Here is a 27,085-nt window from a genome sequence, read left to right as displayed (position 1 = left end):
GTAATTCAAGCATTTGGGCTAATAGCCACTTATCAATGAGTACATACCATGTGTGTCTTTCTGTGATTGGGTTAGCTCACTCAGGATGATATTTTCCAGTTCAACCATTTGCCTCTACAATTTCATAAAGTCATTGTTTTTTGATAGCTGAGTAATATTCCATTGTGTAGATGTACCACATTTTCTGTATCCATTCCTCTGTTGAAGGGCATCTGGGTTCTTTCCAGCTTCTGGCTATTATAAATAAGGCTGCAATGAACATAGTGGAGCACGTGTCTTTTTTATATGTTGGGGCATCTTTTGGGTATATGCCCAGGAGAGGTATAGCTGGATCCTCAGGCAGTTCAATGTCCAATTTTCTGAGGAACCTCCAGACTGATTTCCAGAATGGTTGTAGCAGTCTGCAATCCCACCAACAATGGAGGAGTGTTCCCTTTTCTCCACATCCTCGCCAGCATTTGCTGTCACCTGAGTTTTTGATCTTAGCCATTCTCACTGGTGTGAGGTGAAATCTCAGGGTTGTTTTGATTTGCATTTCCCTTATGACTAACGATGTTGAACATTTCTTTAGGTGTTTCTCAGCCATTCGGCATTCCTCAGCTGTGAATTCTTTGTTTAGCTCTGAACCCCATTTTTTAATAGGGTTATTTGTCTCCCCTGGTCTAACTTCTTGAGTTCTTTGTATATTTTGGATATAAGCCCTCTATCTGTTGTAGGATTGGTAAAGATCTTTTCCCAATCTGTTGGTTGCCGTTTTGTCCTAACCACAGTGTCCTTTGCCTTACAGAAGCTTTGCAGTTTTATGAGATCCCATTTGTCGATTCTTGATCTTAGAGCATAAGCCATTGGTGTTTTGTTCAGGAAATTTTTTCCAGTGCCCATGTGTTCCAAATGCTTCCCTAGTTTTTCTTCTATTAGTTTGAGTGTATCTGGTTTGATGTGGAGGTCCTTGATCCACTTGGACTTAAGCTTTGTACAGGGTGATAAGCATGGATCGATCTGCATTCTTCTACATGTTGACCTCCAGTTGAACCAGCACCATTTGCTGAAAATGCTATCTTTTTTCCATTGGATGGTTTTGGCTCCTTTGTCAAAAAATCAAGTGCCCATAGTGTGTGTGGGTTCATTTCTGGGTCTTCAATTCTGTTCCATTGGTCTATCTGTCTGTCTCTGTACCAATACCATGCAGTTTTTATCACTATTGCTCTGTAATACTGCTTGAGTTCTGGGATAGTGATTCCCCTGAAGTCCTTTTATTGTTGAGATAGTTTTAGCTATCCTGGGTTTTTATTATTCAGATGAATTTGCAAATTGTTCTGTCTAACTCTTTGAAGAATTGGATTGGTATTTTGATGGGGATTGCATTGAATCTGTAGATCGCTTTTGGTAGAATGGCCATTTTTACTATATTAATCCTGCCAATCCATGAGCATGGGAGATCTTTCCATCTTCTGAGATCTTCTTCAATTTCTTTCTTCAGAGTCTTGAAGTTCTTATTGTACAGATCTTTCCCTTGCTTGGTTAAAGTCACACCGAGGTACTTTATATTATTTGGATCTATTATGAAGGGTGTCATTTCCCTAATTTCTTTCTCGGCTTGTTTCTCTTTTGTGTAGAGGAAGGCTACTGATTTATTTGAGTTAATTTTATACCCAGCCACTTTGCTGAAGTTGTTTATCAGCTTTAGTAGTTCTCTGGTGGAACTTTTGGGATCTTAAATATACTATCATATCATCTGCAAATAGTGATATTTTGACTTCTTCTTTTCGATCTGTATCCTTGACCTCCTTTTGTTGTCTGATTGCTCTGGCTAGAACTTCAAGAACTATATTGAATAAGTAGGGGAGAGTGGGCAGCCTTGTCTAGTCCCTGATTTTAGTGGGATTGCTTCAAGTTTCTCTCCATTTTAGTTTAATGTTAGCAACTGGTTTTGCTGTATATGTAGCTTTTACTATGTTTAGGTATGGGCCTTGAATTCCTATTCTTTCCAGGACTTTTATCATGAAGGGGTGTTGAATTTTGTCAAATGCTTTCTCAGCATCTAATGAAATGATCATGTGGTTTTGTTCTTTCAGTTTGTTTATATAATGGCTCACGTTGATGGTTTTCCGTATATTAAACCATCCCTGCATGCCTGGGATGAAGCCTACTTGATCATGGTGGATGATTGTTTTGATGTGCTCTTGGATTCGGTTTGCCAGAATTTTATTGAGTATTTTTGCATCGATATTCATAAGGGAAATTGGTCTGAAGTTCTCTTTCTTTGTTGGGTCTTTGTGTGGTTTAGGTATAAGAGTAATTGTGGCTTCATAGAAGGAATTGGTAGTGCTCCATCTGTTTCAATTTTGTGGAATAGTTTGGATAATATTGGTACGAGGTCTTCTATGAAGGTCTGATAGAATTCTGCACTAAACCCGTCTGGACCTGGGCTCTTTTTGGTTGGGAGACCTTTAATGACTTCTTCTATTTCCTTAGGAGTTATGGGGTTGTTTAACTGGTTTATCTGTTCCTGATTTAACTTGTACCTGGTATCTGTCTAGGAAATTGTCCATTTCCTGCAGATTTTCAAGTTTTATTGAATATAGGCTTTTTATAGTAAGATCTGATGATTTTTTGAATTTCCTCTGAATCTGTAGTTATGTCTCCCTTTTCATTTCTGATTTTGTTAATTTGGACACACTCTCTGTGTCCTCTCGTTAATCTGGCTAAGGGTTTATCTATCTTGTTGATTTTCTCAAAGAACCAACTTTTGGTTCTGTTGATTCTTTCTATGGTCCTTTTTGTTTCTACTTGGTTGATTTGGCTCTGAGTTTGATTATTTCCTGCCTTCTACTCCTCCTGGGTGTATTTGCTTCTTTTTTGTTCTAGAGCTTTTAGGTGTGCTGTCAAGCTGCTGACATATGCTCTTTCCTGTTTTCTTTCTGCAGGCACTCAGCGCTATGAGTTTTCCTCTTAGCACAGCTTTCATTGTGTCCCATAAGTTTGGGTATGTTGTACCTTCATTTTCATTAAATTCTAAAAAGTTTTAATTTTCTTTCTTTATTTCTTCCTTGACCAGGTTATCATTGAGTAGAGCATTGTTCAATTTCCACGTATATGTGGGCATTCTTCCCTTATTGTTATTGAAGACCAGTTTTAGGCCGTGGTGGTCTGATAGCACGCATGGGATTATTTCTATCTTTCTGTACCTGTTGAGGCCCATTTTTTGACCAATTATATGGTCAATTTTGGAGAAAGTACCATGAGGAGCTGAGAAGAAGGTATATCCTTTTGCTTTAGGATAGAATGTTCTATAAATATCTGTTAAGTCCATTTGGCTCATGACTTCTCTTAGTCTGTCTACGTCTCTGTTTAATTTCTGTTTCCATGATCTGTCCATTGATGAGAGTGGGGTGTTGAAATCTCCTACTATTATTGTGTGAGGTGTAATGTGTGTTTTGAGCTTTAGTAAGGTTTCTTTTACGTATGTAGGTGCCCTTGTATTTGGGGCATAGATATTTAGGATTGAGAGTTCATCTTGGTGGATTTTTCCTTTGATGAATATGAAGTGTCCTTCCTTATCTTTTTTGATGACTTTTAGTTGAAAATTGATTTTATCTGATATTAGAATGGCTACTCCAGCTTGCTTCTTCTGACCATTTGCTTGGAAAGTTGTTTTCAGCCTTTCACTCTGAGGTAGTGTCTGTCTTTGTCTCTGAGGTGTGTTTCCTGTAGGCAGCAGAATGCAGGGTCCTCGTTTAAATATCAGTTTGTTAATCTATGTCTTTTTATTGGGAGTTGAGGCCATTGATGTTGAGAGATATTAAGGAATAGTGATTATTGCTTCCGGTTGTATTCATATTTGGATGTGAGGTTATGTTTGTGTGCTTTTCTTCTCTTTGTTTTGTTGCCAAGGCGATTAGTTTCTTGCTTCTTCTGGGTATAGCTTGCCTCCTTATGTTGGGCTTTACCATTTATTATCCTTTGTAGTGCTGGATTTGTAGAAAGATATTGTGTAAATTTGGTTTTGTCATGGAATATCTTGGTTTCTCCATCTATGTTGATTGAGGTTTTGCAGGATACAGTAACCTGGGCTGGCATTTGTGTTCTCTTAGGGTCTGTATGACATCAGTCCAGGATCTTCTGGCCTTCATAGTTTCTGGCGAAAAGTCTGGTGTGATTCTGATAGGTCTGCCTTTTATATGTTACTTGACCTTTTTTCCTTACTGCTTTTAATATTCTTTTCTTTATTTTGTGCGTTTGGTGTTTTGACTATTATGTGATGGGAGGTGTTTCTTTTCTGGTCCAATCTATTTGGAGTTCTGTAGGCTTCTTGTATGCCTATGGGTATCTCTTTTTAGGTTGGGAAGTTTTCTTCTATGATTTTTGTTGAAGATATTTACTGGTCCTTTGAGCTGGGAGTCTTCACTCTCTTCTATACCTATTATCCTTAGGTTTGATCTTCTCATTGAGTCCTGGATTTCCTGTATGTTTTGGACCAGTAGCTTTTTCCGATTTACATTATCTTTGACAGTTAGTCAATGATTTCTATGGAATCTTCTGCTCCTGAGATTCTCTCTTCCATCTCTTGTATTCTGTTGGTGAAGCTTGTATCTACAGCTCCTTGTCTCTTCTTTTGGTTTTCTATATCAGGGTTGTTTCCATGTGTTCTTTCTTGATTGCTTCTATTTCCATTTTAATTCCTTCAACTGTTTGATTGTGTTTTCCTGGAATTCTTTCAGGGATTTTTTTTTGTGACTCCTCTCTATGGGCTTCTACTTGTTTATTTATGTTTTCCTGGAATTCTTTTAGGGATTTTTTGTGACTCCTCTCTATGGGCTTCTACTTGTTTATTTATGTTTTCCTGGAATTCTTTCAGGAATTTTTGTGATTCCTCTCTGTAGGCTTCTAGTTGTTTATTTATGTTTTCCTGTGTTTCTCTAAGGGAGTTCTTCATGTCTTTCTTGAAGTCCTCAAGCATCATGATCAAATATGATTTTGAAACTAGATCTTGCTTTTCTGGTGTGTTTGGATATTCCGTGTTTGCTTTGGTGGGAGAATTGGGCTCCGATGATGCCATGTAGTCTTGGTTTCTGTTGCTTGGGTTCCTGCGCTTGCCTCTCGCCATCAGATTATCTCTAGTGTTACTTTGTTCTGCTATTTCTGACAGTGGCTAGACTGTCTTATAAGCCTGTGTTTCAGGAGTGCTGTAGACCTGTTTTCCTGTTTTCTTTCAGCCAGTTATGGGGACAGAGTGTTCTGCTTTCGGGCGTGTAGTTTTTCCTCTCTACAGGTCTTCAGCTGTTCCTGTGAGCCTGTGTCTTAAGTTCACCAGGCAAGTCGTTTGTAGCAGAAAAGTTGGTCTTACCTGTGGTCCCGAGGCTCAAGTTTGCTGGCAGGGTGTTGCCTATGAGCTCTCCGCGGCCTCAGCAACCAGGAAGATCTGCGCCGCCCTTTCCGGGAGGTTCCGTGCACCAGGGTTCCAGATAGCTTTTTTTGTTTTCCTCTGGGATCAGTGCACTGTCTCTTCTGGTTTCCCAGGCGTGTCCGCCTCTCTGAAGGTTTAGCTCTCCCTCCCACGGGATTTGGGTGCAGAGAACTGTTTATTCGGTCGGTCCCTTCAGGTGCGGTGTCTCAGACGCAGTGGACCTGCTGCTCCTGGGCCCTCCCTCTACGGGTACCCAGAGGCTGTATACAGTTTCCTCCTGGGCCAGGGATGTGGGCAGGGGGTGGGCAGCGTTAGTGGTCTCCTCCGGGCTCTGCTGCCTCAGGAGTGCCCGCCCAACCAGGCGGCGAGAACTCCCCTCCAGGGGGCCTGGGAGCAGAGAGCTGCTGAAGGCAGGGATCCTCCGCTGGTCCGGGACTCTGCAGCTATTCTTATATAAGTATATTCTTAAGCATATTATAAGCCTGACTCAAGAAGGTAATAAACACATACTCCAGTAATGTTACTGTTGATACGGGTGTACATCTTAAGCATTGTTTATCATGATTTAATAATTTAAGACTGTATATTGTTCATAAAATATTTACATACAATAGTTATTTACCATTCTTTTAGTACATAAACCAAGGTTTTGTGCAAATTACAACTCTTTCATTATACAAAATCTCTACTGTACCACTAAATAGCTACATTCAATGTTTTAATGTGTGAATAGCAATTATTGAGTCTCTATAACAATGGAAGTATGATGGAAATTGTTTTGGACTGGATCCCTACATCTTTCCCAAAATTCCAGTGTTGAAGGCTTAATCTCTTATGAGACGATGATTAGAAGTGGGACCTTTGTGCAGTTATGGCGTTGGAAACCTCATAAATGAGACAAATGCATGGGTAGTAGGATGAAGAATCCACGGTGTTCTGCCTTCACCATATGAGAACAAAGGAAAGTGACAGTCTACAAATCAGGAGATGGTCCTCACCAAACATAAGACATGCCGGTGTGTCTGTATGACACTCATCTCCCAAAACTTTGGGAAATAAGAGTTCACTGTTTCTGTCATCCAGGCTGTAGCATTTACATTAATGTAGCCCAACTAAGACAGACATGCATTGCTCTTTATCACATCTTTTTCTTTTCAGGAAGTCTTTTAAGTGGAATGTTGAGATTCGTTAATATGCTGAAATCATTCCAAATTAAGATTATTTGATGATTTTGTAAATAATGGGTCGGAAAGTCTTACAATCTTTGAGTCCTGTGACTCTAGTCACTTGGTCCAAGTCCACAAACTGGCAAATAAAAGTATCTTCTATACTCATAGGAGAAATGCATCTAAAGAATAATGGCCCTAATGATGTAAAACACTTAGCGTTTGCCTCAGTAAAATATGCAATAATTTTGCCTAAATTATGGAAAGGAAAGCCTAGAAACGCTTTAGCATGGCAGTAAAAGGATGGCCTTTCAACAGCAGAGGTAGGGAAGTAATGGAACCACTCTGAAACCTTAGGCTCTAGAAGAGACAGCCATCTTGCAGTTGTCTGAGAGCTGGGGCATGAATCAGGAGACAGGATGCCATATCAGCACTGTCTTCATCTTGTCTCCTAATGCTGGTCTAGTCCAATCATTCCCATCATGCCACGCAAATAATGCTCCCTCTTTTGTCTACATGGCCTTTGTCCAACATGAGATTCTATACTACCTCATGTGATATTGTACACAATTGTAACTGAAGTAGAGTCCATTGCCTTTGTAGATTTTATTATAATTATATCTTAATTCAGATGGTTTTACAATACCATTTGAAATACAAAATGATAACTTTAAAAACTTCTACAAGGGATTGCAACCCTAAAGGAAGAACAACAATATCAACAAACAAAACCCACCCCCTCACCCAGAGCTCCCAGGGACTAAATCACCAACCAAAGAGTATACATGGATGGATCCATGGCTCCAGCTACATAAGAGTAGTAGAGAATGGCCTTATCTGGTATCAATTGGAGGGGAGGCCCTTGGTCCTATAGAGACTACACTGGGCTTGATGCCCCAGTGTAGGAGGATGGTAGAGGAGGGAGGCGGGAGTAAGTGGGTGGAGAAGCACCCTCTTAGAGGCAAAGAGGAGGGGGGATGGGATGAGGGGTTTGTGGAAGAGTGAGTGGGAAGGGGGAGAAGATTCGAAATGTAAATAAATAAAATAACCAATAAAAAACTTCTAGTAGCAAATATTTGTTCTCCTGAATACACTTTTAAAATTTCTCTTGACTTCATTTGAGAAGTAGAAACAAGAATACTTCTCTTATGGTACTAGTTATGAAATTTTAAAAGGTCTAGATCAAATATATAGGAAAATATGTAAAACATTGCTCAATGAATCATTAATGTCAGTCGTCTATCATTGATATCTTTTAGACGTAGTTCTAGCAGGGACAAGGTGCATCAAGGTCCTGAGATTATTCGTGTGGCTCTCAAAGGACAGGGCTGGTGCTCAGCAACACCTTATGCAATTGAGATTTCGAAAAATCTTTTTTTAAACTACCACAGTTCTAGACATGTATGCACAGCAAGACCAAAAAGAAGAAAAGAAAGGAAGGGGGGAGGAGAGAAAGGGAGAGGGAGAAAGAGAGAGAGGAAGAACAGGAGCAGGAGCAGGAGCAGGAGGATAACCACCTAGGGCACATTTCGTTTCTGAATTGCACAGCGAGTAACTCCACACCAGTCAATCTCACACCAGGGGAAGATAACAGCCTAAGCTGGAGTTGGGTTCAAGACCTGCAGCACTCAGCAGGCTCGTCTGCTAGCCTAAGTCATAAAACCTCAGTGTGTGGCCGAGTGGATTCACCTCCCTCACAGCCTGCTCTTCGTACTATGCAGTCATTGACTTCCAGCCTTACACACTTAGCAAAACAAAATGGTAATAGTTAAAAATTAAAACTAAATGATATTTGTAAAACTTGATAGAAAATATTGATTTGACTCCCTAGTGAAGATAGCTGAAGGAGTAAAGGCAGAATATTAAAAGCAACTAATGACCAGCAGTACCATCTTAGATGTCGAAGCCAAGACACTGGCCACCAACTGTTCACAAAATGCTGCTAAGCTATTCAAGACAGAGATGTCTAGTTCAAAATTTCTCTCACTTTTCTACTTTATCTCTCTCGTCTGACTTGGTCTACACACTGTACGCATACTAAAGGAGCAAAGTCATCAGCTAGCACATCAGTTAAAACACTTCAACTGCTTTCCATAGTTCATAAGAACACAATCCCGGATTCTTAGAGTGATGAGTGCCTAGAATTGTAATTTTATGACCTAACCATAATCAATCACCATAATGGTTTTATCTAAAAGCTCAATTAAACCCAGGACCTTCCTTGACAACATGATACTGACTTGCATCCCCAGGCTCTGCCACTACTCCTTAACTTTCCATTCTTTCTATTTTTTTAAATGCTGGCCTTATAAAGATGCTCACAGTGGCTATGAATGGGCTATGTAGCTCAAACTGAGAAATTTACATTTCAAATCCCCATCACCATGTTCCAAGACTATGTTCTCTTCCTCACTGACCAGCAGAGACAGCAGACACTACTCTGAAATGAAGTCCCCTATACCAGTTTTGTATATCCCACTCTCTGAACATCAACAGATTCACCCAGAGTCAGGGAGATTTGTAAGTCAAGAGTTTGATAGATGGATTTTACGGGAAGAAAACTAACTGAGAGAAAGTTTCTTATTTATAATTTTTTTTAAAAAAAGACTTAGGACAAAGTAAGAAAAGAAGCTGACCTTGAACAAGTTATTAATGCTTATATGATCCTCTGACAATGCTTAAATGTAAAGGAATCTAATCTTGAAACTGGTGTCAAAAACTCTTAGTACCACCCTTACTCAAAAGAGAAAAAAAAATGTTTGATTTCAGCCATCTCAGCAGTGGTATAGAATCTCACCTTTAAATAAAACACAAGGTGTGTTCTTTGGAGTGATAAAATCAGGCTCTGATCCGTATGCTGGGGCGGAGGATTACATTACTCTCAATTTTCACTTTTATGACCTAACAGGTGGGAAGGCATGGAACAGGGGATCTGGGTCATTGTGCAAAGTGTGGCTGTGAAAGGGGACTTTGATCCTGCAGCATCTGCTGGATATTTTCACTGTGTTGACACAGGATGTCCCTGGGGCTCCTGCTCAAGGAGGTTTTGATTAGTGGCTTCACATAAATCCGCTATTTCTATTTAAGGAAGGGGTGAGCTTTTGTAATCTTCAGAAAAAGGGACTGCCTCCCGTGTCGTGTGTTGTGCCTTTCAAGTAGCCTGAAGCTTCCTGGTAGTTTAACAGCTGGAACCTGAAGACCTCGTGAAAGGAAGTCTCCAGCCTGGCACTCGCCCATGCTAATTCAAGCCACAGGTCTCTGCAGCTTGCTGAGGACCAACTCAGCACCAGTCAGCGGCTTTCAGAAGCTGCCCGGTGGCAGCTATACATGGGGTGCAGCTTGTTTTCTGAATTTTCCTCACACTTCCCATCTCATTTTTAGCCTTTCCTGTAAACACTCGGATTTCTCAGAACGAAACTTTATGTTTGAATTCCAAGGCAGCCATAACGGACAACGTAAAGTCTCAGTGTCAGGCTCCACATTAAGATCTGTGTGGTGCTTTAATTAAGTGAATTATTTATAAATTTTAACTGAAATAATAGTCACCAAAATCTGTAAAGAAAAAATATTTTTCAGTCCCTCTAGCAATATTCCCTAAAATCTAAACACTACTTTTGATCTTTAATGATGAATGTTTGCCGATATTATTGCAAGCAAAGCGTTCAGGTACACTCCTGCCTGGCGATCACTAGTCCCCTCCATGCCTACTGAAGCTGTTCTTACAGCAGTCCGAGAAGCCAGGCTGTTACTATTCTAAGTATAAAGTAAGAGCAGAGGCAGAGGGAGACACTGCAGCCAACACCACACAAGCGAACAGTAGGACAGGGCTGCCTTGAATCCCAGCACTAGGGAGGCAGAGGCAGGCCGATTGCTACAAGTTCGAAGCCAACCTGGTTTTCATAGCAAGTTTTAGGACACCCAGGGCTGCATAAAGAGATGCTACCAAAAAAAAAGAAAAAGAAAAAAAGAAAAGAAAGAAATCAGTACAAACAAACCCAAACAGGGTTTTGTATTTAGCAGTTTGGGTCAGAAGCACCAGTATCTTCTCACCCCATAGAGCTGCCCAAGATGCTACCACTGAGCGAGGACACCCACGTTCCCATGTGGATAATTTAAATAAATGCTACAAAGATCTAATTAGGTAATGGATCTGACTCGATGATTAGCTACCCGATTTTTGTTATCAGAAAATAAACTGAATATTTTAAACATTTCTCTCATCTGAATCTGCATTCCAAATTAAAAATAGAAGCTCCAGTATACTATGACCCTTTCACAGGTTATGACTTTTAAACAAATTATATTAAAACTGCTCAGAAGAAAGCTTTAAGTGTCAGCCTTACCATTTTGTACGACTCACTGTATGCACAGAAGTTTAGTAGCAGTTTGGCTTAAATTTCATTGTTCTTGTTGCTATAACTAAAAGCTAGATAACTTATACGAAAGGGAGATTTATTTAGCCTAGTTCGAGATGATACCAGGACCAAAATCTGCAGGCCCTATCTTTTGATCTTCTTTCTGGAAGAGACTCTCCATTGTCTTAAGGTAGCACATGATATCATATGGCAAGAAGGAATATACACAGGAGACAGGAGCTTTCATAACACATGAACTCTTGTCAACTCATTGATGATTAACCCAGGAATGGATGGTCAGGGACAGGAGCGCAAGCCCTTATGACATAGTGATTCCTTAATGGTCCCATCTGCTCCCATCTCTTACTTCATGAGATAATTGAAGTTCAACATTCAGACTGAAACAGCAGTATACATGGTAAGACATTATCCCTGAACTTGAGATTTAAGGCCTATTCTATGTGAAACCCTGCATTAAGAAACTTCACATGGAACAAATAGAAAATACTGATTTTTTCATTTTATTTGTTTATTAATCATTTTATTCATTTACATTTCAGATGATATCTCCCTTCCTGATTACCCCTCCACAAACTCCCCATTTGAGAGGAGCACCCTCATTTTATGGGGTCTTTTTATTGGATTTTTTTATTTACATTTCAAATGTTATCCCCTTTCCCGGCTTCCATAAACCCCCTATGCCATCCCCCCACTCCCTGCTTCTATGAGGGTGTTCCCCCACCCACCCCCCTTTCTACCTCCCCGCCCTGACATTCCCCTACACTGGGGCATCAAGCCTTGGCAGGACCAAGGGCTTCTCCTCCTACTGGTGCCCAACAAGGTCATCCTCTGCTACATATGCAGCTGGAGCCATGGGTCTGTCCCTGTATACTTTTTGGATGGTGGTTTAGTCCCTGGGAGCTCTGGTTGGTTGGTATTGTTGTTCTTATGGCTGAAAATACTGATTCTTAAAGGTCTCTAGAATATTTTCAAATGTTGATCATATATTATGCACAGAGAAACTCCCAAAATGTCCAAAACTTCATAACAGAGCCATAACAATGTCCTAGGGGTATAAAAACAAAAACCACGGTCAGGAAAGGTGAAAAAAACACCCATCCCCAGAACTCTTTACTATGAAAAATTACAAACAATTTTTCAATAACTAAAAAATTATTGTGTATTTGAACCTTTAATATAGAGCAAGAATTATAAAACTAATCTCCCGAAAAGAGTAAAAATGTACAAATTAAGCATTTTATCTAAACATAAAGCTGGAATTAAAATAAAAGAGAAACAGCTGGAAGGGACTGATAAAGGAAGGCTGAAATGTACAAATAATATATTGAGAGACAAATAAAAATTAGTTACTGAAAGCAAGCTATAACTAGCAGAATATTCAGTGTTCTGAATTAATAGTCACTAATAAAACATAAACTCATTCATTTGCATGCAACTCCTAATGAATCAAATAATTGAATTCTGGAGAAACCCTCACATATCTTCTTGTGAAAATTACACGTTTATGAAAGAATAAACAGACTTGAATAAATCTGTTCCTGAAAAAGAGACAATAGGTCATACAATTTTCACAAAGTATTTTGTGTACTGTATTAAGTTAAAAGTAGGTGTCAATAATTATGAAGGCTGAAATTTAAGAGCTAAAGCTGGTAAGTTAGTCTGGTTCAGTTTCATTGATGGAGACAGAGATGCTTGGGTCACAGGCAAGAACTTTCCACTCCTGAACACAAGGCAGCATTGTTTCCAGAGTGGCATTGAATCCCCATAGTTTCCTGGAAAGGCTTGGAGATACTGGAGAAAACAAGGTAAACATTGCTCACAAAGTGGGTTTCCTCACAACTGAGAAACTTGAAATGAGGCAATTCTGAACTGAAAAAAAAAAAACATTTCTAAACAAATCTTGGCGTCAGATGAGAGCATTACTTTATCTCTCTTCTGTCCTACTTGGAAATATTTCTTCTGTCTTCCCAAGATACTGACTATGCAAACATCTTTGACAACTCTGTGAAACAAAAAGTCGAGTGCTCAAGGTCCAGGCTGAAACACAGGAGAGAGGCCCAGGAAGAACTGCCCAGCAAACAGCACACACAACACACAAAATATTATAAGAATAAATATAGAATCAGAAATCTATGCCCAACAGCCACCTAGTTGCATTTAAAGTGCATTCGATAGTAGCAAATTCTTGCCTGGTATTGTCCACTTAGCCAGCTACCTCTGACTGGTGAGGCCATGGAACCCAGATGGGAACTAATTAGTGCCACTCACCTAAACCAATCGAATCTCTGACAACATTCTAAATACAGAGCCTTACATTCACAGGTAAGTATAGCTCTCACCTGTCATCAAAAAGCTCCTTTATGCAGCTGAGTGAGACCACTACAGGAAGCCACAACTGTTCAAAATGCAAAGAACAACTTATGGCAGGTGGCCTGGCCCTAATTGGTATATTTACAATGCAACTTCTATGCCTCAGGCTCAAGGAATATTGTAGAAAAGGAAGCATAAAGATTGTAAGAGCAGAACACCAGGACTACTGCTGCTGGATTGTCTTCTAAAAAAATGTAACGATAAGGAAAAGTTACTTGGAGGAGAGGTAGAGACGCTGATAATCAAATCAACCCAAAATTTGTCAACCGAGAAAAGAAGTCCACTGTCTTCTTCCCCATGTTTTCAGCTCTGCAGGCTTCTTCACAGGGATGTGTTTATATGACGTCCTGAATGTGCTGAAGGTTTAAATGTGGGTTCAGTCCTACGTCACCCAGTTAGTCAGTGCTAAGAGGGAAGATAACTCAATTTCCTTCCGGGTGGCCACTCATACTTTAAGAGGTAATATGAGATTCCTTCTATGATGGACCACCTTTAAAGAGGGAGCAAGGCTTGATATGATGTTACCATAACCTCATTCCATTTTCCATAGGGTATCTTCAAGCTAGTCCATATTTTAGCAATGGGAAAACAGTTTTTCACTTTTAATGAAAAAGCTACAAAGACTTTATCACCATATTTCTGATCTACCACAACGGAATCCATAGACACTTGGGATTTATTAATTAGCATGAAATGTGCAAAGCAGTGTCCAGCTCAGCATTCAAAATGTATAGCTCCAAGCTCAGATGAACAGAGGATCACAGTTTAAAAACTCCTGTGGAAAAGTACTAATGCCACAAAACACAATCCATAAAGAAGAGATTCCATCATAAAATGTTCAGGCCATTCTGAACAAAATTAAAGCATCATAGTATTACAGATGTTCTCAGTCTAAACCAGTAGAAACTCGTTAGGGTAGGACACAGTTGGTAGTATTCTATTTAACACTCTAAAAAATGTGTTTTTCACTTTCATTTTTTAAAGATTTGTTTGTTTGTTTGTTTGTTATTATAAGTACACTCTCTCTGCCTTCAGACACAAAAGAAGAGGTCATCAGATCTCATTACAGATCGTTATGAGTCATGATGCAGTTGCTGGGATTTGAACTCAGGACCTCTGGAAGAGCAGTCAGTGCCTAATGCAATGAAGATCATAAATGATAAGAGTTCATCAGTCTGGGATTTTATTTTACTTTTTAATTTACATGCAAAGTAATGTGTTTCAATATGACATTTTTGTACTTACTATCTCTTTATATGTCCCCCCACTGTTCTCAGTATTCTCACACTCTTCTAGTAGATCTCTATCCACTCCAAAATAGTGCTTTTCTAGCACATTTATCCCATTATTCTCTTTATATTTATAATTTTCTTCCCTTCTCCCTTAAGATGTCTTTTTCTTATATAGCCCCATCTTTGCTTATGTGTGTGTGTGTGTGTGTGTGTGTGTGCATGTGTTTGTATGTACAAATTAAATATGGAGTCTGCATTTGAAAAAAACATGCAAAATTTTATTCTCAATCTGGTTTGATTTTTAACATAATGATTTTAAGTTTTCTCAACTGTCTTCCAAATATCATTATTTCATATTTCTTCTTGGTTGAATAAAATTCATTCATATGTATTATATATGGTATATTGCATATAGCAATATGATTAGAGATAGTAGATAGATAGATAGATAGATAGATAGATAGATAGATAGATAGATAATCTAGATATAGGGAAACAAATATATGGTTCATACATCAGACAGACAGACAGACAGATAGATAGATGATATCCAGGCTGGTTCCATTTCTTACTCATTGTGAATACAGTACAGGAATAAACATGAGTGTGTGAAAATCTCTATAGTAAGTTCAATATACCTGAGTGGCACGGCTGGTTTCTATAGATTTTTGAGGAACTACTACAGTGGTTTCCATAGTGTTGGTACCAGCTTATATCTGTTGCCTTTTGTTTTGTCCATCCTAGCCATTCTGACTGGACTGAATAGGAATATCAAAGCTCCTTTAATTTGCATTTCCTTGATAGTTTGAAATGTGAAACACTTTTCTAAATATATATGGTGGTATATATTTCTTTTGAGAACTGTACATTCAGTTCATTTACAAGTTTTTTATAGGATACTTTGGCATTTGTGTTTTTAATTTTTTGTACTTCTTTACATGTCGGGTCTGATTTACATGTCAGATCTGGTTGTTTCTTTAGCTGTGCAAACCCTTCTATATTTTATTGACTCCCAGTCACCAGCTCTACTTGCCTGGCTATTCCCTGTGCTGTTGGGGTCTTTCTAAAAGTCCTTGTCTGTGCCTTGAAGTGTTTTCCATAGTTTTGATTTTTTTGAGCACTTTCAAGGTTTCAAGTCTTACATTCATTCCAGTCTTTGATGCATTTTGAATTGATCTTTGTGTAGAGTGATGGACTTGGATTGAGTTTCATTCTTCTACAGGAGAATATCCAGACTTTACAGTACCCTTTGTGAAGCTTTTTTCCAGGGTATGTTTTTGAAACTTTTGTTGAAAATCAAGTCACCAGAGTTCTATAGGTTTATTTCTCTGTCTTCTATTCTATTCCTTTGACCTACATGTCTACTTTTTGTGCCAGCCCCATGCTGATTTTCTTTATTTTTTTTAAGTATGCTTAGTAGCAAAGATTGAGATTAACTATTGTGGTGTTTCCATTGTAGTCTGTTCCTCTTAGAGGCTTTTTTTTTTTTTGGCTCTTAAGAGTCTTTTGTGCATCCATAGAGACTCCGTTTTGAATCATCAAATGAACTACTGACTTGAAATAGATTCTCTTCTCTGAACTTTAAGTTTTAAAAAGCAAACATACAGGTTGATGGTGACTAAGTCCCAAGATGTGTATAAAACAACCACCTATAGCCTTAGACAGAGTTTTGGATATGCAGAAAAATACCACTTTCTTCACTTTAAGTTAAAATTGGTCCATTTATTTATGTGTCTCTACCTCTGACAACTCTTGATACATAGAAATTTACTAGTTCTGTTTGTGATAAGACATAGATATTTGAGGACTAAAATAAGGATAATGTTAAAGTATTACACATATGATTTTTTCCACAAGGATAAATTTATTCCTCTGTGATGAGCACATGTATAAAGTTTCTTAAGACTGGTAGGAGAAGATGGCTACCAGTAACTATGGCTACCAGTCACTTGTGTTTCCCTCTATGCTGTAAACCATCCCATGTACTCTAGAAAGTACTCCATCTCAAATAACATGCACAAAAATATCTAGAAAAAGTGTACTTTCTGTAGATAACAGATTTTAAGTGAAAAGAATCTATTTATATAGTAAGATAAGAAGGTAAATAATGCCCACCACAAGACACCAGAAGTTACCACATAGAAATCTTGGTCTCCAGAATGTGTTTCCTTATTTGGAGTTGTTGACCAGTGAGGTCCTGCAGACTCCCAAGCTGTATAGTCTATTGCCAATGCTGTTTGTTACCCTCTAGAAGTTGATGGTATTGCGAAGTATCACAGAATATTGGAAAATTAATTTAGTATACCGAGAAGTTCATCCCTCCTAGCTAGTTTTCATAATGCTGGGAGGTGTTATGCACACTACTGGTAGAGAAATGGAATCATTAATCATACCCAGCTGTGAAATCTGCAAACAAGACATGCCAACTTGTAATAATGGCATAGACACCATAACAGTAACCAACAAATTTCTAATTGAATTGAAGGCTTACTCCACACGATGAAACTCATACCTGGAATCATTATCAGGCCAAGAACCTATGGCTAGACAGGTCATAAGCCCTAGAGTAAAATTACTACTATTATGTGTGTTGCAGAAATATTAAAAAGGAACGTTTTCTATCATTTCCTGTGAGCCAAATCCACTCACTCCAGCTGCTACTCTATCATGCAATCTGCAAGCCACCCTCTCCTGGCTGTCTCCCTTTTAGCTGCCCTCTCTATGAGGTCCCCTAAGTGGAAGTTACCATCACACACACACACACACACACACACACACACACACACACACACACACACCTCGTTCTGTGAGCCCTGCTCATACTCACTCCGAGAGAGCAACAGAACCAGCTCCAAACGCCTCTCAACCATTTCTGTCACACTGGCCTCTTTAGCCCGGTAAATCAAAGTTCCAGAAATTTGTAATTAGATTTACATGTTAAATTCCCAATCCACAATACAGCCACACAACAAAGTCACTGCCAATTAATAAAGATTTAAACCGTGCACCCAGACAAGACAAAATCGACCCAGTCCACCTGGATCTGGATCATCTCGCTCTGTTGTCTCCATCTTGATTCCCTTCTCACTTCTCTTCTTCCTCCCTCCTTCCTAGACTTTCCCCGCCTACCCTTCCTTCTCATCCAATGATAGGCTACACCTTATCCTGGACCCGCCTTGCTGAATAATGATGTCATCCTACAATTATGTGGCTAAATGACCATATAGAATGACTCCTAGCAACTTATTGTTGTATCCATATATCCACACAGATTTTAACTCACATCTGAGAAGCTACTTTAGGTGCTGATTAATATAAAGACCCACAACTGGCCAATGTGCAGAGAGTAAAAGACTATAGAATGTTCAGCCCTAAATGGGATATGTATACTGTAACCCCTGTTTCTAAGACTTAAAGATCATTTTGGAAAAGGGAACAAAAAGTATTGAGTGCAGGAAGTAGTAGATGACTACAAGGAAATAGTGTCTTCTGGACAGTGGTTTCAATGGTATGCATTGACCTGGATCAGTAGGTTATTCATCAGTGGTTGGGGAAAGTTTCCAGAAAAGAAGATATACAAGATATAAAAGGTTGTGTCCAGGGGTCTTGCAAAAGCTATGTCTTTTGCCAAGCAAACTTACTAAGGAGTCCAGCATTTTTCAACTAGAAATAAATTCTTCTCTCATACAATACATCCAAATCACGGTTTTTCCTCCCTCTACTCCTCTCAGCTCCCAACCACCTAGCCCAGATCCATATCCCTTCCATTTTCCTTCAGAAAAGAGCAGGCCTCCAAGAGACAACAACCAAACATGACAAAACAAGTACAATAAGACAAGGCAAAAATTTGCATATAGAAGCTAGACAGGGCCATGAAATAGATGGATCAGAATCCGAAGTACAGACAAAAATGTCAGAGATATACCCGTCTCACAAAAATGCCAAGCTAATAGTCAGAACATATATGCAGAAAACCCAGTAAAGACATTTCAGACTGTGTGCTTGCTAAGTCAGTCCAGTGAGCTCATATAAACCCTGCTGAATTGATTCAATGGGCCATGTTCTTCTGGTGTCCTCCATGTCCCCTGAAACCTACAGTCTTTCTCCTCTTTTCCAGGAAGTTTCTCATCTCTGAGGGTCTCTGTGGATCTCCCCCACCTCTCTCTCTCTCTCTCTCTCTCTCTCTCTCTCTCTCTCTCTCTCTCTCTCTCTCTTTCTATAATGTATGATTGTAGGTCTCTGCACCTCACATCCATCTGCTTCTGGAGGAAACCTTTCTGATGAGGACTAAACAAAACACCAATCTATGAGTACAGTAGAATATTATTAGGAATTATGTCATTGTTTGTTTTGTTTTGGCCAGCTGTGTTTGGTTCTACCCTAGGTCTCTGAGCTATCTAGTCTATGTTTCCTGGCCACCCAGGCAGTGTTGAGCATAGGTCTCAAGTTAAACAAGGTATTGGTGGGCCACTCCCACACACACAGAGTTCTGTACCACTATTGTCCAGGCACATCTTGTAGGCAGGACAAATTATAGGTCAAAAACCTTAAATATAGTTAGTTAGTTGTGGTACGGTCAGCAGACAGCTAATCAAGCAACACTGAACAATAGGAAGACAAAATATTCAAGGTCATCAGAGCACAGGGAAGCCTTGGGACTGATAACTCCAGTCTGCGTGGAAGGGGGGTCAAGTTCCCAGGAACAAAACCTTAGTTCCTTCTAGACCCTGTAGGCCCAAACTCCAGAATGGACCTTGCCAAGTTTGCCCTTGGGCACAGACACAGAACCAGGTTCCCTTAGTCTTTTCGTTGGGGCCTCTGAGAACGTTTTAGATCATCTTGGTGTTCAACAATACAGAATACCTTTTCAAGCCCAACTCAGGTTCAATCTCAGAACATAAATGGGATTTGGGCAAGAAATCACACCTCGGGTCTTGGAGGCATGTTTGACGATTGTTAACTGCTGGGAGAGGGAGAAACATGTTTTTCTAAGAGTGTAATCCCTGGTAAGTTGGCAATAATTCAGAGAAAAATGATTCATCCAAGAATATTTGAGCAGCACAAATTCATATCAGTGTTAGATTTTGTTGTTGACGTTGTGTTTGGTTTGGTTGTGTTTGGTTTGGTTTGGTTGGGTTTGGTTTGGTTTGGTTTGGTTTGGTTTGGTTTGGTTTGGTTTGGTTTCTAAGTGTAGAAGTTAGGAGAATGGATCTGGGAAGAGTTGGGATAAGACTTGAATTTGATCGAAGCACATGAAATTCTCAAATAACTAATAAAACTTTTTAATTAAAAATATGTTCAAGAACTGTCAGAAAGGGCTGGGTAGGTAGCTCAGTCTACAAATAAGCCTGCTGCACCAGAATGAAGGCATGAACTCAGATCCTTAGTGCCCATGTAAAATCTAGGCATCTCCATAGTGTTTGTGATTCTCACACTACAGAGGGAAGGTAAGTGGGTCCTCAGAGCTGGCTGAGTGACCAATTTAGCTAATAAATGACCTTAAGATTCTATCTCAAAAGTTCATGCAGAGAGTGATACTGGAAGAATCCTATCGTCAGTCTCTGGACTCCATAAGTATACATATATATACACTGACACACGTGTGCACATGTGCACATGGACACATATACTACACACACATATACGTACACACATAAACACATACCAAAAACAAATACAAACACACACATACGACACACACATACAAACACACAAATTACACACAGATACACACAAACACAACACACATTCACATAACACACACATATAAAAGAAGTATCCTGGTTAAAGTTTAGCTAATTTTAAAATTTTTTCTTTATTTTCTTCATCTAGGTGAATAACAAGTTATATTTCTGTCATTCTTGTTCAAATATATTCTGGAAATAAACTTGGCAAGTTTCCTCCAAAGTCACTTCATTTCCTTCTCCATAGAACTCCTTCCACTCACACATCTGAAAACAGATCAAGCGAGAAAGGTCACTGAGCAGCGTGCTCTGCACTTTTTAGAACACAACACATAATTTTCATTAAAAATTTATGATTTCAGCACCAAGTGAACACAATGTGTTTGATGATGAAGTGTTGGTATTTTGTTATAATTTCTAATTTAATGGTATCTCTGTGATTATCTTTAATTAAAAATGCTGACTATGTCGATATGTAAAGGTTAGACAGGCTGAAGGTCAATTCACCAAAGGTACTGGCTATCCTGAGAGGACAACGTCAGCAGATTTTAAATGCTAGTCCTACGTGTGGTATGACCAAAGAGATGTAAGATGAGTCCAGGCATGTGAATATAGTCTGGAGAAATGATCTATCCTACCTCATTGTAATATTTCAGGCCTTTCAAGAAAAGATATATAATTAACAGAGGGGATCAAATATAGCCCACAAGCAAGTTTCAAGTCACTGATTACTTGAAATAATCATAAATAGCATGGTGGGGACTAAACAAAGTAATAATGCAGGTTGTGCCTTGATTCCAAGAATTAGGAATACAGTAATTAATGTAAGAATGTCATAGTAGGCATTATTAAATTTCTTGAGACTCCTGTAAAACTCTGATGAAGAAAAACTGAAAGCTATAAATATCAACAACTTGGCTAACTAGGTTTCTGCCAGATTTCTGAATTTGTATATTAGTCAACTCTTGCCAAAGAATTAATTAGGTATCATTCTAGAATCATGAGCCCACTGGGCCAACTTCTAAGTTCTCACCTCCAAGTCTTCTCAAATTTCAACCTGCCCACTGCTAGAACAAAGAGAAGTTAATTAATCATGCTGGAGAGAAACGGCCCCTCAAAACTAAGCGTTCATAGAAGCATCCATAAAATATTGTCACAAAGCCTTCTGAAAGAGTATCAGTTGAATTTTCCATGGCCTTTGACTATAGATGGTTATGTCCAAGGTCATGCAATCTGCATTTGGACCAAAAGCTTTTCAATCCTACTGAGAGGACTACAACTTATATCCCTGACGGGCAGATAGAGACTAGGGCTACAGATTAACAATAAACATGGAAACCATGTCTTCATCCTCTTCTTCCTGATCAACCTGGAGGGTATTTTCTTCCCACCGGTAAGACTCGCCTCTGCTAGTGGAACTCTCCAAAAAGTTCAAGGCCAGACCAGGACACATTTAACTAAAGTATAGGCCCTTTAGCTTTTCTTTCTTTATCTGGCCTAATCAATCCTAAATTAGGAGAATGGGATCCTATTACAGCCCACCAAAGAGCTGTAAAACTCCAGCCCTTTCTGGGTTGCCTTGCTGATTGGCAGAGGATCTTTCTGTGAGCTCAGTTAGGGTTTTACTGCTATGAACAGACATCATGACCAAGGCAACTTCTTTCTTTTTCACTTTTTTTGTATTGGATATTTTTATTTACATTTCTTTTTTTATTCTTTTATTTATTTTTTATTGGATATTTCTTTATTTACATCTCAACTTTTATTCCCTTTCCCAGTTTCCTGTCCTATCCCCTCCCCCTTCCCTTCTTCTATAAGGGTGTTCCCCTCCCCATCCACCCCTCAGTACCGCACCTTCCTCCTACATTCCTTTGCACTGGGGGGGGGGGTCCAACCTTGGCAGGACCAAAAGCTTCTTCTTCTATTGGTGCCCAACAAGGCCATCCTCTGCTATATATGCAGTTGGAGCCATGGGTCAGTCCATGTATAGTCTTTGGGTAGTGACTTAGTCCCTGGAAACTCTGGTTGGTTGACATTGTTGTTCATATGGTGTCTCGAGCCCCTTCAAGCTCTTCCAGTCCTTTCTCTGATTCTTTCAATGGGGGTCCCGTTCTCAGTTCAGTGGATTACTGCTGGCATTCGCCTATGTATTTGCTGTATTCTGGGTGTGTCTCTCAGGGGAGATCTATATCCAGTTCCTGTCAGCATGCACTTCTTAGCTTCATCAATCTTATCTAGTTTGGGTGACTATATATACATGGTCCACATGTGGGGTAGGCTCTGAATGGCAATTTCTTCAGTCTCTGCTCTAAACTTTGCCTCCATATCCCCTCTTATGAATATTTTTGTCCCCCTTTTTAGAAGGAGTGAAGCATCTGCAATTTGATCATCCTTCTTCTTGAGTTTCATATTGTCTGTGGATTGCATCTTGAGTAATTTGAAGTTTTGGGCTAATATCCACTTATCAATGAGTGCATACCAAGTGTGTTTTTCTGTTATTGGGTTACCTCACTCAGGATGATATTTTCTAGTTCCATCCATTTGCCTATGAATTTCATGAAGTCATGGCTTTTGACAGCTGAGTAGTACTCCATTGTGTAGATGTACCACATTTTCTGTATCCATTCCTCTGTTGAATGGCATCTGGGGTCTTTCTAACCTCTGGCTACTATAAATAAGACTTTTATGAACATAGTAGAGCATGTGTCTTTGTTGTATGTTGGAGCATCTTTTGGGTATATGCCCAGAAGAGATATAACTGGGTCCTCAGGTAGTGGAATGTCCAATTTTCTGAGGAACCTCCAGACTGATTTCCAGAGTGGTTGTACCAGTTTGCAATCCCACCAACAATGAAGGAGTGTTCCTCTTTAGACAACATTTAATAAGAGTTGATTTACAAGTTCAGAGGCTCAGTCCATTATCATCAAGGCAGAAGCATGGCAGCATCAGGCAGGCATGGTGCAGGAGTTGTTGAGAGTTCTACATCTGGAGGCTGCTAACAGAATACTGACTTCCAGGCAGTCAGGGGGAGCATCTTAAAGCCCAGCCCCACAGTGGTACACATACTCCAACAAGGCCACACCTACCAACAAGACCACACCTTCTAATAGTGCCACTCCCTGGGCTGAGCATATACAAACCATCACACTATGTAAGTTTCTTCATCCCTAATAAAAGCCCCTACACACGAGTTGGTGCTATCTACTATGTCTGACATTCTCCTTGTTGCTATCTCTTATACTCCAGATTGTTTTTCTTGCCTTTTTCTTTAACTGGCAGAGAAAATGAACTTGATCCAGACTGTGAGATGATAACACTAGTTCAAAATTTTCTCTCAGCCATAACATCCTTCCTTCTGCCTTCATATATAGACAATTTAAGTTCAGGGTCCTCTGAAACCATGTCTACCCTCACTTCTATCAAGGATGCCTCAATCCCAGGAGCCTTACAAAGGAAATCAAAGAGTATGGAACAAACCAGTCTGGATACATGCCACTGTCTGAAAAGAAACCTTTAATAACAAATAAAATCGACACTTTCCAAAATGCTTTAAAAAGAAGCTATCAAGTCACCAGATAGTCATAGTACTTTCTCTAATTTTGTTCTATCATGTTATCCCCTACTGAGATCATTTTTATCACTTCACTATGTGCAAATCATGTACAAGACTGAATACTCCAAAATAAGGTAGTTGTGAAGACAGTTCATTTAAAATAGTTTATGTCACTAATGGGATATATTCATATAATTAAATGTATTTCAAAGAAGAATGTAGGCTCCAAACCCCACTGTGCACACTTTGAGGAGAATACTAGGGTGCAGAAGAAGCAGGAGCTCCAGCTCTAAGCCCTCAAGGACACTGTGCAGTCCAGCTGAGGATGGAAAATGACTTTCAGGAACATGTAATTTGAAAGAAATTGAGGATAGACACAAGCTACATGGCCATGTGCTTCCTTCTTCCCAGTCTAGCCCAGGCCTGCTCTTTGTCCTCCACATCCCTTTTGGAGTGCATTTCTGAAGGGACAGTGCTTCACTCTCTCATAGTCTACGTGAGAACACTCCAGCTTCCTTGAAACTCACTAAGTAAAGAGAAATTATTCTCCCCCTCCCATCAAAACCAGGAAGTTAGGTCCTTGACAACATCTTCAAAAGCCAATTTCACTATCTCTCTCACACTCTCCATCCATGTGGACTGTTAAATGAGAGACTTTCCCTAGGAAAACACACACACACACACACACACACACACACACACACACACACACACACACCTGCACACCTGTTTGTCATGGATAGGGAACTCAAAATAGACCAAAATAACAATTGCAGCCAAACTCAGCTCGGTGACTATGAGCTTTGACTGGAGTTATCAACAGGAATGCAGGGGTGGCAGAGAGCAGATGAAATCCTTAGCAAGTGTGTATTGTTGACATGAGCACAGCCATGTCAAGGATTCCAGCACCTCATACACATGGGGATGACAAGGATTTCCACAGGTCAAATCACATGCATTGGTAAACAATTGACCATTAAATAAAACAGCACTTGCAGAAAGTAGGACCACAGCTTCCTCCTCTAGAATGATTACATAGTCGTGGCCACTTAAGACTGATCCTCTCCACACAGAGACCAAGATTAGCTAAACCACCTCCTCTCTCATATAATAAACATGCTGGTAACCACTCTTTAAATTCAAGGCCCACGTGATCTTAACTTTATGTAATTGTGTCTGTCTTTCTTAATCCCCCCCCTCACTCTTGGTTAAATTTCCAGGACCCAACTGGACAGGCTACTCCACGTATGACACTGAGCCACCAACCAGGCAGCATACACGAGCTGGTCTAAGCACATATATAGCAGAGGACTGCCTTATCTGGCCTCAGTGGGAGAAGATGTACCTGATTCTTGAGAGACTTGAGGCCCCAGCGAGGGGGAAGGTCTGGGGATGTGGGGGTAGCGCCCTCTCAGAGACAGGGGTGAAGGAGGAATGGGATGAGGAACTGTGGGAGGGGGCCCAGGAGGCAATATCTGGATTGTAATTAAACAAAATAATCATTTTATTAAAAAGCAGCTGCATCACTGAAAAGTCCACCCCCAACATCAGTCATTATTCCCAAAAGCTCCCCTACAGGTAGGTTGGAAATCTGATAATCTCTCTGCAGCCCAAAGCTGGGGAAAGGCCTTAGAGAATCTGAAGTTTCTCCTTTCCCAAATGTATCAACATGTGTTTCTCTCCTGGGGCTCATAACTCTCCTTCCCTTCCTGGAGAGAGATTTAGTTGGAAGCGAGCTGCTATATAAGTTCACAGAGGATCTCTGAGTTTAGTGACTGCAACTTAGAAGCCCTGACACTCAAGGATAAAGTTTGTACAGGGTAGGTAGCCTGCTCAGGTCTATTAGGAAAGAGCATGATAGAGTGCTAGAAGGTTAGAGGATAAAGGACTCTTAAGGTGACCTTTCAAAGAAAAGCACAAAAAAAAATTGGCTCTAGAGAACCCACATACATTCCTCTGCGGCCTTACTTTGTTTCTAGGAGCCTGATACTAAATCATCATCATATATTGGCTGTTTAAAATTGCTTGCTTTCCTCAGAAAATTAACAAACATAGCCAGACCATTGACCACCTTCTACAACGCTCACAATATCCCTAGTTTTACTTCACTAGTCACTTACTGTCACTGATTTCTTCTAACATCTTGATTGTTGTTGAGACTGAAACTTGGACCAGATTTCTCCCCTGCCCTGAATACTAACATTAACATAAAGAACTGCATAGCCCATGTCAGTAGTAATACAATAATGTGACCGCTGCTGTACACATTCACCTTCGTTTCCTCCCTGCATCCTCCACACACAGACACCTCTCAACCCGATCTCATGTGAGCTGTGCATGCCAGGACCAGCCTCTTGACATATCCAATGACACTTTTCAGTTCCTACACCACTGGCTTTGCTACTGTATTTAGCATCACTCCCACCTCTAATTACAGGAACTACTTTGGTCCCAGGACTCCCTCTCCCTAATCTGAACACTCTCTCAGGGCTCATTTAGAGTCTCCTTTTCTGCGATCCACTGATGTTTCTTAAGCTTCTGTCTGCCATTGAGTGTGAGCAGGGAAAGGAAAGCAGTTGTCTTAGTCAGGGTTTCTATTCCTGCACAAACATCATGACCAAGAAGCAAGTTGGGGAGGAAAGGGTTTATGCAGCTTACACTTCCATGTTGCTGTTCATCACCAAAGGAAGTCAGGACTGGAACGTAAGCAGGTCAGGAAGCAGGAGCTGATGCAGAGGCCATGGAGGGATGTTACTTACTGGCTTGCTTCTCCTGCCTTGGTCAGCTTGCTCTCTTATAGAACCCAAGACCACCAGCCCAGGGATGGCACCACCCACAATGGGCTGAGCCCTCCCCACTCGATCACAGGTTAAGAAAATGTCTTACAGCTGGGTCTCATGAAGGCATTTCCACAACTGAGGCTCCTTTTCTGTGATAACTCCAGCTTGTGTCAAGTTGACACACAAAACTAGCCAGTACAGTAATAAACTATTTTGTTTCATTCAATCATTATTTCCTTGACAATGATTCCCAGATTTGTAACCCAAATCCATATGATTACTTCACACTTCTGTTCTGGGTACTTAGGTATCTCAAGTTATAGTTCTCAGGACAGATATGTAATCTAACATTTTGCATTATTAGGACTAAGGGAAAATTGCTTCTCTGTTTTTGTTTCTTTTAATTAACATATATGATATAAAAAGCTTGTAATAATTTTAATATATTGAGTATACTGAAAACCTAAAAGAATGAGTGTAATTTTTAAATACATGATTTATAATAATAACAATAACA

The sequence above is a fragment of the Rattus rattus genome, chromosome 8 (assembly GCF_011064425.1).
Source record: "Rattus rattus isolate New Zealand chromosome 8, Rrattus_CSIRO_v1, whole genome shotgun sequence".
NCBI lineage: Eukaryota > Metazoa > Chordata > Mammalia > Rodentia > Muridae > Rattus > Rattus rattus.
The sequence above is the reverse complement of the archived record's forward strand: the minus strand, read 5'-3'. Positions refer to the sequence as shown.